General features: G+C 45.5%; 1 long non-coding RNA gene across 1 annotated transcript; it reads left to right on the forward strand.

Moving 5' to 3' along the window:
• Positions 1 to 203: 203 nt before the first annotated feature.
• LOC138931528 (uncharacterized) lies at positions 204 to 1,388 on the forward strand. The gene is made up of 2 exons (XR_011446599.1): positions 204 to 348; positions 432 to 1,388. It is a non-coding gene; the product is annotated as an uncharacterized lncRNA (long non-coding RNA).
• Positions 1,389 to 17,423: the final 16,035 nt, after the last annotated feature.

Here is a 17,423-nt window from a genome sequence, read left to right on the forward strand (position 1 = left end):
AGGCAAAGGTCGAACCCATACGAGGTCAATACCTAGTTAAATGCATGAACAGGCCGATTTTTTTGGTGTCAGATCACCCCTCAGAGGCAGCCTTCTTTGGGGAAAAATAAGCGTGCTCTTTCTTCTGTGCTTCGTTTCCCTAGAGGGAGCCACTGAGACTATGGACGCCTGCTCACAGGGTGACGTCAGTGCCAGCCCACCCCGTACAGGGCCCCCGGGACATGGATCTGCTTTCATTTCTGCTCCTACACGCAAGTCCCCTCATCTGGGAAAGCTCTCATTTTCATCTGGATCCTGCCATGTTCTCCAGGCTTCTCCGCTTAGCATCGCTGTGTCTCCTGGGAGCAAGTGAGTCCTTAGAAACGCGAACATCCCCCCTGGGTGCTTTTCCTGCCTATCCCAGTCACGTATGTTCTTGTCTTCTCCCACAGGGTGCATATCAGCTGAAGTCGCCCAGTCCCCCAGCCACAGGGTCATAGAGAAGAAACAGGCTGTGAATCTGAGCTGTGACCCTATTTCTGGACATAATTCTCTTTTTTGGTACTACCATGCTGTGGAGACAGAAATGAAGCTTCTGGTTTACTTCCTAAGAGAGTCTGTGCAGGACAACTCAGGGATGCCCAAAGGCCGATTCTCAGCAGAAAGGACAGAAGGGACGTCTTCTACGCTGAGGGTCCACTCTGCAGAGCTGGGTGACTCGGGGGTTTATTTCTGTGCCAGCAGCCGAGACACAGTGCTTCAGAGTTCTGTCCTTGCTGTGCAAAACCACATTCTATCCGCTCCTCTCAAGTCAGGCAGCCCTGAACAGAAGTCTTTCCCTGTGCCGCCTCCCCAAGGAGGAGAGGAGGGGAAGAACTGGAATTAGCTGTTGAAACTCAAGAGTAATTTTTTAAAATTTAACTGGGGATGTCTGTGACTTGGGAGACTCCTGGGTCTCCTCACACAGAACTCAGTCTATGCAAATCTATTTGTTTTAATTTAGCTTATTGGAGTATAGATGGTGTGCAATGTTGTGTTAATTTCTGCTGTACAGCAGCGACTCAGTTACACACACACACACACACATACATTCTTTTTCATATTCTTTCCATTATGCTTCATCACAGGGTATTTAATAAAGTTCCCTGTGCTGTACAGCAGGGACTTTTTGTCTCTCCATTCTATACATACTAGTTTGCATCTGCTAGTCCCAAACTCCCAGTTCATATGCAAATCTGTGTGTGTGTGTGTGTGTGTGTGTCTTATCCTGACGTAAAGCACAGTGGGTTTCTTGCCTACCTTGGTGCTCTGATCTAAAAGGAATTGTGATGCTGATTGTAGCCACATGTTTATATTCCTTATTACATCTCAAACAAGTGTCCCTGATAGAAATAAAAATCGTGACTCAAGATGCATTAACTCTTCTAGTTTGCTCCCTGATACTGGAGATGATAAGTTTAAGTTACATTTGTCTAGCACACATCCATTATCCAATACTTAAGAAAACCTCATTTTTGAGTGGAATAACCAGGTCAGTTATCATCAAGATAATTTTCCTTTATCTATAGGGTCTGATTTTTCTAACGTAAAAAGCACGGGTTAGTGCTAAACGCTAACGTGTGTCACCCATCCCGACCATTTGTGAGGTCGGGTCCAGTGGCTGCACTGCGGCTCCGCATCTTGGTGAGGCTGAGTCACTGGCATGGCAGCCTGACGCTTCCAGATGCAGTCAGAGCGGAGTGAGGGACTGGATACATCTCTAAGCCCTGATGTGTCTCACCCTCACCCTTCGCCCAGGTTTGCTCGGACCAGTGTAGGAAGGCTGCTTCTAGGCACATTTCTACTGGCCATAAGGAGGCAGTCTGTTGTCACTGACAGCTAAAAGGTGTAGACAATTTCTCTGATGCTCTCTGAAAAGTGGTCACAAATAGAGGGATTCCAGGACCTGATTTCTGCATCATGAGGAGAGGATAGTTTGCAAACATCAGACACCCATCTGTGATGCGGAGGGCAAAACACAAAGATGTTATCTCAACACGACTTTAGCAAAAGCTATTCACGTGTTGAGGGCTTCCCAGTTTGCTGGTGGTAAAGAACCTACCTGCCAGTGCAGGAGATGCAAGAGGTGCGGCATCGATCCCTGGGTTGGGAAGATCCCCTGGAGAAGGAAGTGGCTACCTACTCCAGTACTCTTGCCTGGAGAATCCCATGGACAGAAGAGCCTGGTGAGCTAGAGTCCATGAGGTCACAAGGACTCCGACATGACTGAGCGACTTAGCACAGCACACACATTCACGTGCTGAGGAACCTCTGAAATATCTTACAGGAAAAAAGAAATGAGGAGGGAGAGGGAGAGGCCAGGATGAAATGGGGCAGACGCAGGAACAGGGGCAGATAAGGGAACATCATCTCTACTTTATACCGGATCCAGCCAAGCTCAGATGCCCCTGTCAAGCAGGAAGCTGTGTCCATTATTAGTGAGGGCGTCCTTGTGCTGGTGACATTGACGTCACAGGCAGACCTGCCTGTCTGTCTCTCAACCCAGAGACCAGAGTCTGGAACAGAGGTCTCCTTCCTGTCCCAGTCCTGCCATGGAGCCCAGCCTTCTCCTCTGTGTGGCCCTGTGTCTCCTGGGAGCAGGTAAGTCCTGGTCAGGAAGGACATCTCTAACTAAAGCTTGTCCCCAGTTCTGTGCCTTTCGTCTACGGCAACAGCATGACTCTCCTGCACTCTGCCTCTAAATCTTCCTCCTCCTCCACAGGTCACGTGGGAGCCATGGTCATTCAGAACCCAAGATACCTGGTTACCGGGCTGGGAAAACCAGTGACCCTGAGCTGTTCTCAGAATATGAAGCATGATGCCATGTACTGGTACCAACAGAAGCCAAGCCAAGCACCAAAACTGCTGTTGTACTACTATGACAAAGAAATCACCAGGGAAAAAAACACCTCTGAAAACTTCCAGTCCAGCCGGCCTAACACCTCTCTCTGTTCTCTTGATATCCGCTCTGCGGGCCTGGGGGACTCAGCCGTGTATCTCTGTGCCAGCAGCAGAGACACAGAGCTGAAGCCTTCCCTGCCCTCTGTTCATAAACCTCTGTTTCCCAGAGCCAAGAGTCCCCTCTAGACCTGCCTGCCCTCTGGCAACCACGAGAGGAAGTGGTTTAAGGCTGTCATTATCTCCTCCGTAGATAGAAGTTGGATCTAAACCTACAAAAACCATTAACAGTTATGCCAGGAGTGGAAAAGCGGTTACTCTTAACCGACATTCAGTTGGTGGTAATTTCCCTGCATCATCCCTTCTGTTCTCTTCAGTAGAGTAATAGAATCTTTTTTTTTTTTTAGTTGTTTCTTTTAAAGTCTGAGTGGTTGACTCAGAAACATGTTTAAGGACAGACCCAGGCAAAAGGTAGCACCGCTTCCCTGAATTCTCGCCATTAGAGGAAACTGCCCTCATAAGCGTGTGAATGCAGTCTCACTGGTTTCTTATCAAGGAGGGAAAATTGATGGTGATGGTCTAGTTGCTAAGGCATGTCTGACTCTTGTGACCCCCATGGACTGTAGGCCATCAGGCTCCTCTGTCCATGGGATTTCCCTGGCAAGAATACTGGAGTGGGTTGCCATTTCCTTCTCCCCTTCCCAACCTAGGGATTGAACCCAGGTCTCCAGCACTAAGGTGGGTCTCCTGCACTAAGCTGGATCTCCTGCACTAAGCTGGATCTCCTGCACTGCAGGCAGATTCTTTACCAACTGACCCACCAGGTCAGTTGGTAAATTGGAACTGCTAAAATTTTGTGCCAGATTTGAAGGCACGTGAATTGCCTGGGACATGCATTATGCAGAGTGCCTGTGTCTATTTTTCCTGATATAAATCCGTCTATGAACCATTTAAGTGGCACAAATAGGTCTCGTGTCAAAATCGAGAAGCAGCACTGTGGAAGATGTATTAAAATTACTAGAGTTTGCCCTATCTTTTTAATGTTAATAAAAAAACCAAATACCACAGCTTGTTTGAAAGAAAAGGGATTTCTGCACTCTACTATGAACAGCTTTCTGAAAGCCAGTATGTGTCCTACGTCCTTTACTAGGTTGAAATATTTATGGAGACTGATTGAATAAGTGGTGCATTAATGAATAAAGCTCATCAGTGCAGAAGGGAACTGGCATCTGCTAGCTCTGAGATGCCTGATTTAGAAGATGAGAGCCTTTTAATGCTGTGTCCCTGTTTTAATGCTGAAGGACACAGATATTCTTACTATGCAATAATGTGTTACATCACTGCATATAGTCATCAGTATCACAGGTGTCCAAGTCTTTAATCAAGAGACCAAGAAGTACTGCCCTAGATCCAATTCTGGTGATGTTAGGTAAAAATCAGAGAAGCTGAAAACTAGCATCTGAGCCACCCGCCATCTAACTTCCATGTTTTACTCTCCTCTTTCTTAACCCACCATACATTTGCACTGCTTTTCTTGTGAGTGATTAAACCCTTTGGCTCTTTATTCATCTACCCAGATGTCAAATTTTTCTTCTATAAAACGAGATGTTGGGCCTAGATTAATCTAGGGCCGCTCACATTTTATGGCTCCATGGTACAGTCTAGAAAACTGGCCCATGTTGAGTGTAATGGCCAAAGCATTCCACCAGGGGGCAGCAGTTGAGCTGCCAACTGTTTGCTACTTTGCTTCCGCAAACATTCCACTTCCTTTTGAATAAAAAGAGGGGAGAAATGAAGACCACGGGCTCATCTCATTTCAGGCCCAGGTGGAAGGTGATATGAGCCAACGAAAGAAAATAAAGGAACGAAAGATAAAAAGTGGAGAGGGGAGCGGCACGAACTGTTTCGGAAGCTAAGGGCCCGTAAGGAAGGTTCAGTTCAGTTCAGTTCAGTCGCTCAGTCGTGTCCGACTCTGCGACCCCACGAATCGCAGCACGCCGGGCCTCCTGTCCATCACCAACGAAAGTTATTAATGTCTCAACACTGTCTCCCATATGGGCACATTCTAAACTAGGTTGTGTGTATAGTTAAGAAAAGATGCTCCACTCAACTGATGTACAAGATTAGTTCTAGAAATAATATTATTTTAGAGAAAATGCCTGTTGAGGGGAAATGGGAAGGAAGCCAAGGAGGCTGGGGAGGCCATCTGGCTGGGATGCAGATCCCACCTTGTTAGGAGAGAGGGAGGGAAGGAAGGAGGAAGGGGAGGAAAAGAGAGGACGGAAGAAACGCAGGGCTTCGGCTGCCCTTCCTTAAGTCGCAGTAGAGCTCTGAAGCTCTGTGTCATCGTGGCCTGCCGCGAACCATGGGGGCAGGGACAGTGGCTTGCTTCTCTTGGAACAACACCTGCTCTCTGAGTGGGTCCCTGGGTGGGGTCTTCTCGACCTGCCCCCCCTCCCAGAATGGAACCTCCACCCTATGGGCAAGTCAGAAAGAGGAAGACTGGGGTTTTGTGTTCTTGGCCTGTTATTTCTGGAAGAGTCTGCCCTTTGAATAGGTGCTGGTGGAAGGAGGGAACACAGACCTCTGGACTGGACTGGCCAGGAACAGAGTTTCTACACCTCAGATCTGGAGGGGAGGAGCATTGCTGGCAGCTGGCCCCTCCCCAGGAGAAACTCGGGGATCCTGGTGTTCTGGACCACATCCCCACGGGCTAGAGCTTCTGTCACAGAGCGACGGCCAGAGTCATGGCTCAGTGACACAGACTCACAAGGCTTCTCCCAAGATTTAGAAGATTTCCTTGAGTAACTGTTTCTCCATTTGCTGTATGCTCTTGGGACAATTTTCAGAGGCTACAAATGCTTGTTTCTAAATGTTCAGCCATCATGCCATGTTCTTTGGAAATGAGGTATTCAGAGCTCCTCAAGCTGTCATCCTGGAGGTGCTTTTCGCCAGTACAAGTTTTCACATAAACAGATGGCCAGGCCCTGGGTTATAATTTGCCAACCCCTGCTTGAGCCTCATTTTGTCCCAGGACAAAAGCATGGCTGTTCTGGGAGTACTGGTGAATCTTTTCTGAGCTTTCTCTCTACTGTTTGCTAGTTCCGTTCTACCAAGACACAGGCTACTCCTGAGTCAAAGTGTATTACGATCCCTACAAAGGCTTCTGGAGCTTTTCGTGCAGCTTCTTCCTCTCTGGTAGTCTTCCTCCCAAACTGTAGGCGCTTTGGTTGCCTCTGTCTTCTAAGCTCTGTCTCATGCCAACACTTACCTTCTCTGTTTCTCCTCCACACTTGTTACGTGTCCAATTCTGTGCGACCCCATGGACTGCAGCACGCCAGGCTTCCCTGTCCATTCCCAATTCCCGGAGTCTACTCAAACTCATGTCCATCAGGTCGGTGATGCCATCCAACCGTCTCATCCTCTGTCGTCCCCTTCTCCTCCCGCCTTCCGTCTTTCCCAGCGTCAGGGTTGGCTCTTCGCATCATCCCTCCTCACTGTGTACAGGTTTCCCCCCATTCTTTTCTCGTCTCGGAAGAATCAGTCTTGTGCTGGCTGTTTTCCAAAGACTGAGTACGGTTGTTTCCTATATTCTATTTTTTCACTGGCACAGAGTAGGATTCTAAATTTAACAGATAGATTTAGGTTCTGGTGACTGCATTTAATAACATAATACATAGGAAATGGTAAATCTGATGGGAGATGATGTGAATGAAACTGAGAGAAGAGAAATTTCCAGGACCTAATGGATAGTCTATAGTCAATGCTGTCAAATGCTTCAACGAAATCAAGCAGGCAGAGAAAATAATTAAGTTTGGGAGCTTCCCTGGTGGCTCAGTGGTAAACAATCCACCTGCCAATACAGGAGACATGGGTTCGATCCCTGATGTGGGAAGACCCCACATGCTGTGAAGCAGCGATGCCCATACACCACAACTATTGAGTCTGTGCTCTAGAGTCCAGGAAATGCAACTACTGAGTACATGTGCCGCAATTGCTAAAGCCTGGAGAAGGTGATGGCACCCCACTCGAGTACTCTTGCCTGGAAAATCCCATGGATGGAGGAGCCTGGAAGGCTGTGGTCCATGGGGTCGCTAAGAGTCAGACACGACTGAGTGACTTCACTTTCACTTTTCACTTTCATGCATTGGAGAAGGAAATGGCAAGCCACTCCAGTGTTCTTGCCTGGAGAATCCCAGAGACAGGGGAGCCTGGTGGGCTGCTGTCTATGGAGTCACAGAGTCGGACACGACTGAAGCAACTTAGCAGCAGCAGCAGCACACACACTCTTGAGCCCCTGCTCTGTAGCAAGAGATGCCACCGCAATGAGAAACCCACGCACTGCAGCTCAAGAGTAGCCCCCATTCTCTGCAACTAGAGCAAAGCCCACCCAGCAATGAAGACCCAGCACAGCCAAAAATAAATAAAATAGGATAATTTGAAAACAGAAGTTTTTGTCCTAGTAAATATACCACACTAATCTGTAGAGGAATCATTTTATAAGCATAGATAGAGTGGAAATACACCATAAGAAAGCTGAAGATGGCATCTAAAGGAGTGACTTCTTTGTGCCAAAAGCAAACGTCTTTATATAAATTTCACTGGGTTCCAGGAAGTGATCACATCACAGAGGAGCCGCTCACAGGGGATGAAAGAGCCTCAGAGAAACCCGCTTGCCTCTGCCCTTTTCCTGATGCTGCCATGAGCCCCACACTCACCTGCTTCACAGTCCTTTGTCTCCTGGGTGCAGGTGAGTCCCTGTTTTGATCTGGCCAGTGCCCTGCTCTCAGCCTTTCATCCAGGTCATCAGATGCCCGGCAGGGCTAAGTCTCCAACTTCTGTGTGCTTTCTTCACAGGTTTCCTTGAGGCAGAAGTCACCCAGACTCCAGGGCACCTGGTTCAAGGGAAAGGACTGGAAGTGGAAATGTATTGTGTTCCCAAAAAAGGACATATTTATGTTTTCTGGTATCAGCAGATCCTGGCAAAAGAGTTCAAGTTCTTGATTTCCTTCCAAAATGATAAAGTCTTGGATGATAAAGAGATGCCCAAGAAGAGATTTTCAGCTGAGTGCCCCTCAAACTCACCTTGTAGTCTGAAGATCCAGCCTGCAGAGCCGCAGGACTCAGCTATGTATTTCTGTGCCAGCAGTGATTGCACAGTGAGAAATATTGGCCAAGCTTAATGCACAAACTCAACCCAGGCTCAGCTCAGGAAGCAGGTGGTACAATAGGCTGAAAGGAAATAACAGACAAGAACTAGAGCAATCTTAAGCCATATGGACATTTCTTGCAAGGCTGAATGTATTATTGTACATCTTATAAAATCTTAAAACAAGACACAGGCATTCTTTTGGAATGAAGTCCTGAAACTGTGACATGGTAGATTTGGTGACTCCTTTCTTTTTCCAACTTGTTGGCTCCATTTATTCTCCCTTATTATAAACTGTCTCCTCTATTGCTTAGATTTCATAGTAAGCTGTTGCTCAGTCACTCAGTCATGTCTGACTCTTTGTGGAGTGGACTACACTCCATGGACGGCAGCACACCAGGCTTCCCTGTCCTTCACCATCTCCCGGAGCCCGCTCAAACTCATGTCCATTGAGTCAGTGATGCCATCCAACCATCTCGTCCTCTGTCACCGCCATTTCCTCTTGCCTTTAGTCTTTCCCACATCAGGGTCTTTTCATAGTATGTAGAAGATTATAGATTCAGATGTCAGCCCTCCAGCCACATTAAGGACCAACTTTTTCTCATGTTAGATTCCAAATCTAGAAAATTGGGGAAAAGATGATCCTGTTTTACTTGAAAACACGCTTTCGGAAAATACATTAGCCAAAGGGGTTGGGCTATTTTGAACAACATGGCAGCTGAGGCTTTGTCACTTTGACTTTATAGATCAAAATTGCAAACAGAGGAATTCTTTAATTAGGAGACAGGACACCCAAGAGATGGTCATCACACATGAAGTATGAAGGATAATTAATGCGTTTGCTGGACACAGAAAACCTAGGAAAACAGAAAGAACTAGAGAAGGGAGCAGATCCTTAGTTTCTAAAATAATGTCAGCCCAAGTGAAGATTCTGGTTAATATCATTTTTAAGGCATTAAATCCAGGTAACACACAAAAAAAATGTTAGTTTTAAGTGTGACCATATCAGACCCCATAGTCACCAATTATATTCTATGGAGTTGATGGAGGAGACAGATTAATATGTTCTCAGCAAAAAAATACCTGATGTGCAGACAACTGAAATACAGATAATTAAAAAACCCTCAGGTATCTGACCCAAGTTGTAATGAGGGACAATACGATCCACATCAGTGTAAGTGAAGGGAGCTGGGGAGGTCATTGCCATGACAAGGAACAGTTAGAGAATTCAAAATTCCTCTGTTAAAATCTAATGATCCATTCTTTTTACAAATCTGATCATTTAGCACCACATAACAGAAGTTTATTTCCTCTTTCTAGTCATATCTGTTCTTATTTCAGTATAAGCTGAACCAAATGTGTTATTCCCAGAAGTCCAAATATAATTCTTTTTTTCTCAGGCAAAATTTCATTCTGACCCTCTGAAACAGAAACTCAGAGAAATGTTCCTTAGTGTCCCTTTTTGTTCCTCTCCAAATCCAGTCTTACTCTTGATCACCAGCACTTTTGTTTTGTCACAGAAGAGTCACTCCTTTGAATGCTATCTTTGGCTTTTTACGGGGGTATTCCCATTCTTATGAAACTATTAAATATTCAGTTCAGTTCAGTTCAGTCGCTCAGTTGTGTCTGACTCTTTGTGACCCCATGAATCACAGCACTCCAGGCCTCCCTGTCCATCACCAACTCCCGGAGTTCACTCAAACTCACGTCCATCGAGTCCGTGATGCCATCCAGCCATCTCACCCTCTGTCGTCCCCTTCTCCTCCTGCCCCCAATCCCTCCCAGCATCAGAGTCTTTTCCAATGAGTCAACTCTTTACATGAGGTGGGCAAAGTACTGGAGTTTCAGCTTCAGCATCATTCCTTCCAAAGAAATCCCAGGGCTGATCTCCTTCAGAATGGACTGGTTGGATCTCCTTGCAGTCCAAGGGACTCTCAAGAGTCTCCTCCAACACCACAGTTCAAAAGCATCAATTCTTCAGTGCTCAGCTTTCTTCACAGTCCAACTCTCACATCCATATATGACCACTGGAAAAACCATAGCCTTGACTAGATGGACCTTAGTCGGCAAAGTAATGTCTCTGCTTTTGAATATGCTATTTAGGTTGGTCATAACTTTTCTTCCAAGGAGTAAGCGTCTTTTAATTTCATGGCTGCAGTCACCATCTGCAGTGATTTTGGAACCCAAAAAATTAAAGTCTGACACTGTTTCCACTCTTTCCCCATCTATTTCCCATGAAGTGATGGGACAGGATGCCATGATCTTCGTTTTCTGAATGTTGAGCTTTAAGCCAGCTTTTTCACTCTCCACTTTCACTTTCATCAAGAGGCTTTTTAGTTCCTCTTCACTTTCTGCCATAAGGGTGGTTTCATCTGTATATCTGAGGTTATTGATATTTCTCCAAGCAATCTTGATTTCAGCTTCTGCTTCTTCCAGCCCAGCGTTTCTCATGATGTACTCTGCATAGAAGTTAAATAAGCAGGGTGACATTAAATATTAGAAATTCCTAAATATTAGAAGCATATATTTTGCTGGAATAAAGACTTATTTTTGTTTCTCTGCTGCCTAATCTATTTGAAGGATTTGACAATACTGACTATACCCTAGGCCCTGGAAATTTCTCTTCCTTCACCTTCATTCACATCATTTTCAATTAGGTTTCTTGTTTCCTATCTATTTTTTAACTCAATTTTCAGAACATGAATCTGTCCATTAAATATTCCCTTTCCCAGGCTTCCCTGTAGCTCAGACAGTAAAGAATATGCCTGTAAGGCAGGAGACCCAGGTTTGGTTCTCAGATCAGGAAGATCCCCTGGAGAAGAGAATGGCAACCCACTCCAGTATTCTTGCCTGGAGAATTCCATGGACAGAGGAACCTGGTGGACTACAGTCCATGGGGTCACAAAGAGTCGGACATGACCTAGTGACTAACACTACTATACTACTTTCCAGGAAATTCTTGTTCTACTTCAATTTTGACATGTAATTTAATGCCTTGGGTGTCTTTTTTAGTCAGTTTAGCCTATTGAGAATCTCTACTTGAAAAAAATGTAGTGTGATCTGAGACAACTTGCCTCACCTGAGGGACAGAATAAACAGGTAAGTTCTAGGACAGCATCAGGATTTCAGAGGCAAAATTTCTGGGGTGGGTTATAGGAATGCATATAATTTTGCCAAGACCCTGGTGATTTTTTGTTCATATTAAAATTTGAGAATATATGTCGAGAGAACTTTATATGATAGAATTGCAACCCTTGTGTAGAGCTCTCCCATTCTCTTCTTGATCTTTTTTTTTTTAATTTTCACTCTCTTCTTTTCCCTTTTCTATTTCTTCTTGCTTCTTTTTGTTGTTGTTTTGTTGTTGTTAGAATGATTTCTATATTTGGTACATAACAGGATGCTGGTAAGATAGTTCCCCATGAAAGGAGAGACATAATTACAGCTAAATAATTTAAAATTCTAGATTAGTATTAAAGACACCCACTCATTTCTGATGAAAATTTTGCAGCACGTGCTTCAGTGTCAAATGAAAAAATATATCCCAGAATTGCTGGCAGAATCACTTTCTGATTCTCCTCCAGGTCTTCAGGGTTCCTGCCTGCCGGTCTTGTTCCAGGTTGATGTCAGAGGACTCGGTTGGCAAGTACTGTGATTCCACAACCCAGCTTCTCTGGAGTAATGGGGCCAGGGTTTGGCAGCAGTCTCTGGACTCAGAGATTGAATTAAATCCAACAGAGATGTCTCATACCTGCTAGTGCTGGAGGGTCTCCTGTGGAGGAGTGGGTTGGCAGGGGCTCACCACAGGGATGGGGTACTGCCAGCAGCAGTCCTGGAAGGTCCCCCTTGGCATAAGCCCTCCTGAAGGTCGCCATCAACCCTACCACAGAGTGTGCAGACCCTAGGGCTGGGTCACCGCGGGTCAGCCAACCAACAGGGAGAGAGTGCAAACTTCTTATGGTTTTCTTAAACTTCCACTTTCCTAAGAGCCCTCAAGTGGGTTTGGAGCCTGTTCACATCGTCCAGGTAACAAAATCAACAAGAGGTCAAATATTTGGCCTGAGGGGTCCCTGTCTCCTGCAGAAGGTGCCCCTCAGGCTGTGGGTGTTGTCAATGGGGCCCACGGTCTGCAATTCTCTTTGCTGCTGTGCGTCAGAAACCAGTGCTGGGAGAGCTCTTTCTACTCTGACCCTGCCATGGACATGAGGCTCCTCTACTGGGAGACCTGCCTCCTGGGGGAGGGGATTTCGAGGGTGCAGGAGGACCTGTGTAGAAAATGTCTCCTAGAGCTACAACAGAAGTACTCTCTGTGCTTCTCTCTCTTCCCACAGGACACGCAGACCCTGGGGTCAGCCCAATACCACCCACTGGATCACAAAGATGGGACGGGGTGAGTCTTAGATAGGATCCAATTTCTGGTTACATCAGTTCAGTTCCGTTCCGTTCATTTGCTCAGTTGTGTGAGACTCTTTGCAACCCCATGGACTGCAGCATGCCAGGCTTCCCTGTCCATCACCAACTCTCAGAGCTTGCTCAAACTCATGTCCTTTGAGTCAGTGATGCCATCCAACCATCTCATCCTCTGTCGTCCCCTTCTCCTCCTGCCTTCCATCTTTCCCTGCATCAGGTCTTTTTCAATGAGTCAGTTCTTCTCATCAGGTGGCCAAAGTTTTGGAGCTTTATCATCAGTCCTTCCAGTGAATATTCAGGACTGATCTCCTTTAGAACGGACTGGTTGGATCTTGCCATCCAAGGGACTTTCAAGAGTCTTCTCCAACACCACAGTTCAAAAGCATCAATTCTTTGGTAATCAGCTTCCTTTATGGTCCAGCTCTCACATCCATACATAACTAGTGGAAAAACCATAGCTTTGACTAGGTGGACCTTTGTTGGCAAAGTAATGTCTCTGCTTTTTAACATGCTGTCTAGGTTGGTCATAGCTTTTCTTCCAGGGAGCAAGCATCTTTTCATTTCATGGATGCAGTCACCATCTGCAGTGATTTTGGAACCCAAGAAAATAAAGTCTGTCACAGTTTCCATTGTTTCCCCATCTATTTGCCAGGAAGTGATGGGACGGGATGCCATGATCTTCATTTTTTGAATGTTGAGTTGTCTGGTCATGTATTTGTTGAGAATGTCTGGTCACATATTTCTTTGCAAAATGTGAGGCTGGAGATGGAGTTTCTGTTTCCTTCCATATTCTCGAAGCACCGCAGCTGAGTCAGGATGCCCACGGATGGATTCTCAGCCGGAAGACCTAAGGGCACCCATTCTCTCCTGAAGCTCCGGCTTGTGGATCCAAGGACTCAGCTGTGCATCTCTGAGCCAGGCGGCCCTGGTGCAGTGTGGCTGAGTCAGTTTCCTCTGGTGCAGGCTCCCTGGCCTCTCTTCTCCTCCTGGGCTCTAGGATGATATTTGAAAAGGCCCTTCCTCATCTTTCTGCCTCAGAGGAAAGCAGCAGCTTGATGGCTGTGACTCTAGCTGCTACCAGCAGGGAGCCAGACTGTAAATTCTGTCTTGAATTATCCTGGTGGATGTACTTTGGGACTTGGGCTTCTGAAATTCCTAAAAATAATGCAGAATTAGGCAGTCTGTGGTTAGGCCTGTGATTAAAATTGGGTTTAGTAGTAAAGACCCCCATCTCAACAATTTCAAGTACAGAAGCCAGATAGCTGAAGTCAGTATCTCAGAAATGCTAAGAAACTCCTTCTGAGCTTACCTCAAACACAACTCCCCTGCAAACTCTTTCTCCATCAACATACCTTCCCAAGATGACGACCTCCACGTCTGTGGGACCACAGACAGCTGACAACTAGGGGCTTATAAGAGTCCTTTATCACAAGTCTGTCTTCTCCGCAGACTGGCAGACCCTTAAAGGCGGTGATTATATGGGAGCAGCTGTGAAGGAACAGCAAATACAGTCTTCTTGAGAGGAAGGAAGTTAGATAAACGCTAACTAGTGATCCCCACTCAGAGACACTTTCAGGAAACTCAAATCTCAGTCCTTGCACAGCTGCCCAGGAAAGCATGAAATGATACTCCATGCTATCAAACCCTCAACTCCTCCATTCTCTCTCTGATAGGCTCCAGGTCCGCAGGCACTGAAACTGGAGTTTTAGGAAACCTGCCTCCTAATTCTAATTCTGGGACTTGCCTGGTGGCTCAGTGGTAAAGAGTCCATCTGCCATTTCAGGAGCCGCAGGAAACGCGGGTTCGATCCCTGGATCGCGAAGATCCCCTGGAGGAGGAAATGGCAACCCACTCCACTATTCTTGGGGAATAGTGGAAAATCCCTGGAAAATCCCATGGACAGAGGAGCCTGGTGGGCCACAGTCCATGGGGTTGCAAAAGAGTTGGACACAGCTTAGCAACTAAAACAACAACAACAATCCCAGTTCTGGCTTTTATTTTAAAAAGCTGTAGGATGCTGGCAGACGCCCTCGACTTTCTCAGACTCAGTGTCCTCTTCAAAATTAGAGACTTGCATCATTTACTTGTTCTCCAAGATCTGACATGACTATTATTTTTTGACTCAGGATGTATCTCCATTTTCTCTCCCCACACCTGTGACCACCGGGATTGCTGGGGAAGACATGTCACAGCCATCTGGAAGTAACCGTGCATAATTGTGCTTGTGGATATGACTGATCCAAGAACACCTGCTGGGAAGGGGCCCCGTGGAACACCCCTGCAAGCCTCAACGTGGATTCTGACTTGAAATGTGTCCCTATCATAGAAAACAGTGTATATTTTCTGCAATCTCCCCTGCTGGTAATAAAGGAGTGTGTCAGAAGGTCCACCACCACAGAAAGTGGTCAGACCTTCTGGTGTACACGGCAGCCCTGATTCAGACCCATCATCCTGGCCTCATTATAAAGAGCATCTTTTTCACATACTAAAGGGTTCTGTTTGGGACCACAAATACATGGCCATTGTATACCAGAATACAACTTGCAGCTTCCTGCTGTGAAGAGCAGACCATTTATTATCGTGGTGAACTGTGTCAAAGATAATTTTACTTAGGCACTTATTACAATGAAAAGGCAGGCTTTATTCAGTGAAACCACAGCAATGGGGTTTTGTGGTAGGGGAGACAGAGTGGGCACAACTCAAATAAACAAAAGTTTACTTTATAGTCAAGGAGTAGGGAGGCAGAGGGGTTCAGTAGACAGAATTACTAAGAGGAAACTTCAGGAATAAGGGGAGATACTGGCTAAACTGAGCCACCTGGGTTGTTGCCGAAGGCTGGTCAGGCTGATCAGACATCACCTTGAGGGGTTGGGGGTGAAGGAATTAGGTTAGATAACAAGGGTATCAGTTACTGAGGGTGGGTATTCTGGCTAACCGACTTATGAGGGTTTTTGCTAAAATTGGGCTCTTGAGGACTGCCCAAGAACAGAGCCTAGTTCAAGAAGAGAAGGGATTCTTAATGTAGAGAATGGTCAGAGTTTTAACACATTTGTTGTAAGAAATGAAGGAGAATGATGAGGTGAAGAGACAAAGATGACTCTCAGATTTGAATAGTTACAGGATGTTCAACAAATCCAGGAATCAGATAAAAGAGAACACTGAGTGAACTAATTCAGTTTGGATCAGTTTTGAAACTCTGGTATGTTTGAGGTGTCCACATGGGTATCCTTACAACCTTCCCCTGCAAGAACCCCTCTCTCTTTCCTTTTTCCATGGCCAGTGACCGCACCCACTGCTGCCCCACATTTCAAGGCTAACACACCCGTGCACACACACGTGCATACGTACACATCTGTAAGACATCCATTTAAGGCACACATCAGCTCTTTCTCTCCCCACCTTCCCCAGCAGAGGGCAGTATCAGATTTAAAAACCAGTCCTCTCTTAATTTTATTACTATCCTCTCTTATCTAAATCTTGTGCATAACAGGAATACTATTCCAGTGAAGTAAAAGAAAATCCGTATTTCTGGTTTTACTATAAAGAGGTATAGAGTAACAAACTAGAGTTTTTCTGAGGCCTTATGCATCAAAATAATAAAACATCTAGGGAAAAATTAATAAGATGAAAGCTATTGATCGAAAAGGACAGAATATCGCTTGAAAGAAATTAAGGAAGGTCTCAATAAATGGAAACCTATCCCATGATCATGTATTGGAAGAGTTAATATTATTGAGAAGGAAAAACTGAATTCCAAAATTCCAGCTACCTTTCTTGGCCTGGAAATTGACAGTTCAGTTCAATCAGTTGCTCAGTCTTGTCCGACTCTTTGCAGCCCCATGGACTGCAGCACATCAGGGCTCCCTGTCCATCACCAACTCCCAGAGTTTACTCAAACTCATGCCCATTGAGTCGGTGATGCCATCCAACCATCTCATCCTCTGTTGTCCCCTTCTCCTCCTGCCTTCAATCTTTCTCAGCATCAGGGTCTTTTCAAATGAGTCAGTTCTTCACACCATGTGGCCCAAGTAGTGGAGCTACAGCTTCAGCTTCAGCTTCAGCATCAGTCCTTCCAATGAATATTCAGGACTGGTTTCCTTTAGGATGGACTGGTTGGATCTCCTTGCAGTCCAAGGAACTCTCCGGAGTCTTCTCCAACACCACAGTTCAAAAGCATCAATTTTTCAGCACTCGACTTTCTTTATAGATCAACTCTCACATCCATACATGACTACTGGAAAAACCAAAGCTTGGACTAGATGGACCTTTGTTGGCAAAGTAATATCTTGGCTTTTTAATAGGCTGTCTAGAAATTGACAGGCTGATGCTAAAATTTATATGGAAATTTAAGGTACTAAAATTAGTCAAAACAGTTTGAGAGAAGAAAACTTTCAGATGACTCACATGTCCCCATTTCAAAACTTGCTGCACAACTACAGAAATCAAGACAGTATTGTTGAGGAAACAGGATAACCACATAAATCAATATAATTTTATTAATAATAAAATTACTAAAGTCAACATATTAATAAAATTAATGGCATTAATATAATTATATTAATATAATTGAGAGTCATCCCAAATAAATCAATATATTTCTTTGGAATTGACTTTAGATAAGAGTGCTGCTGCTGCTAAGTCGTGTCAGTCGTCTCCGACTCTGTGCGACCCCAGAGACGGCAGCCCACCAGGCTCCCCCATCCCTGGGATTCTCCAGGCAAGAACACTGGAGTGGGTTGCCATTTCCTTCTCCACTTCATGAAAGTGAAAAGTGAAAGTAAAGTTGCTCAGTCACGTCTGACTCTTTGCAACCCCAGAGACTGTAGCCTACCAGGCACCTCCGTCCATGGCATATTCCAGGCAAGAGTACTGGAGTGGGTTGCTATTGCCTTCTCCAGATAAGAGTGCAAAGGTCATTAAACTAGGAAACAATATTCTTTCTAATGAACGG

The sequence above is a fragment of the Ovis canadensis genome, chromosome 4 (genome assembly GCF_042477335.2).
Source record: "Ovis canadensis isolate MfBH-ARS-UI-01 breed Bighorn chromosome 4, ARS-UI_OviCan_v2, whole genome shotgun sequence".
NCBI classification, from domain to species: domain Eukaryota; kingdom Metazoa; phylum Chordata; class Mammalia; order Artiodactyla; family Bovidae; genus Ovis; species Ovis canadensis.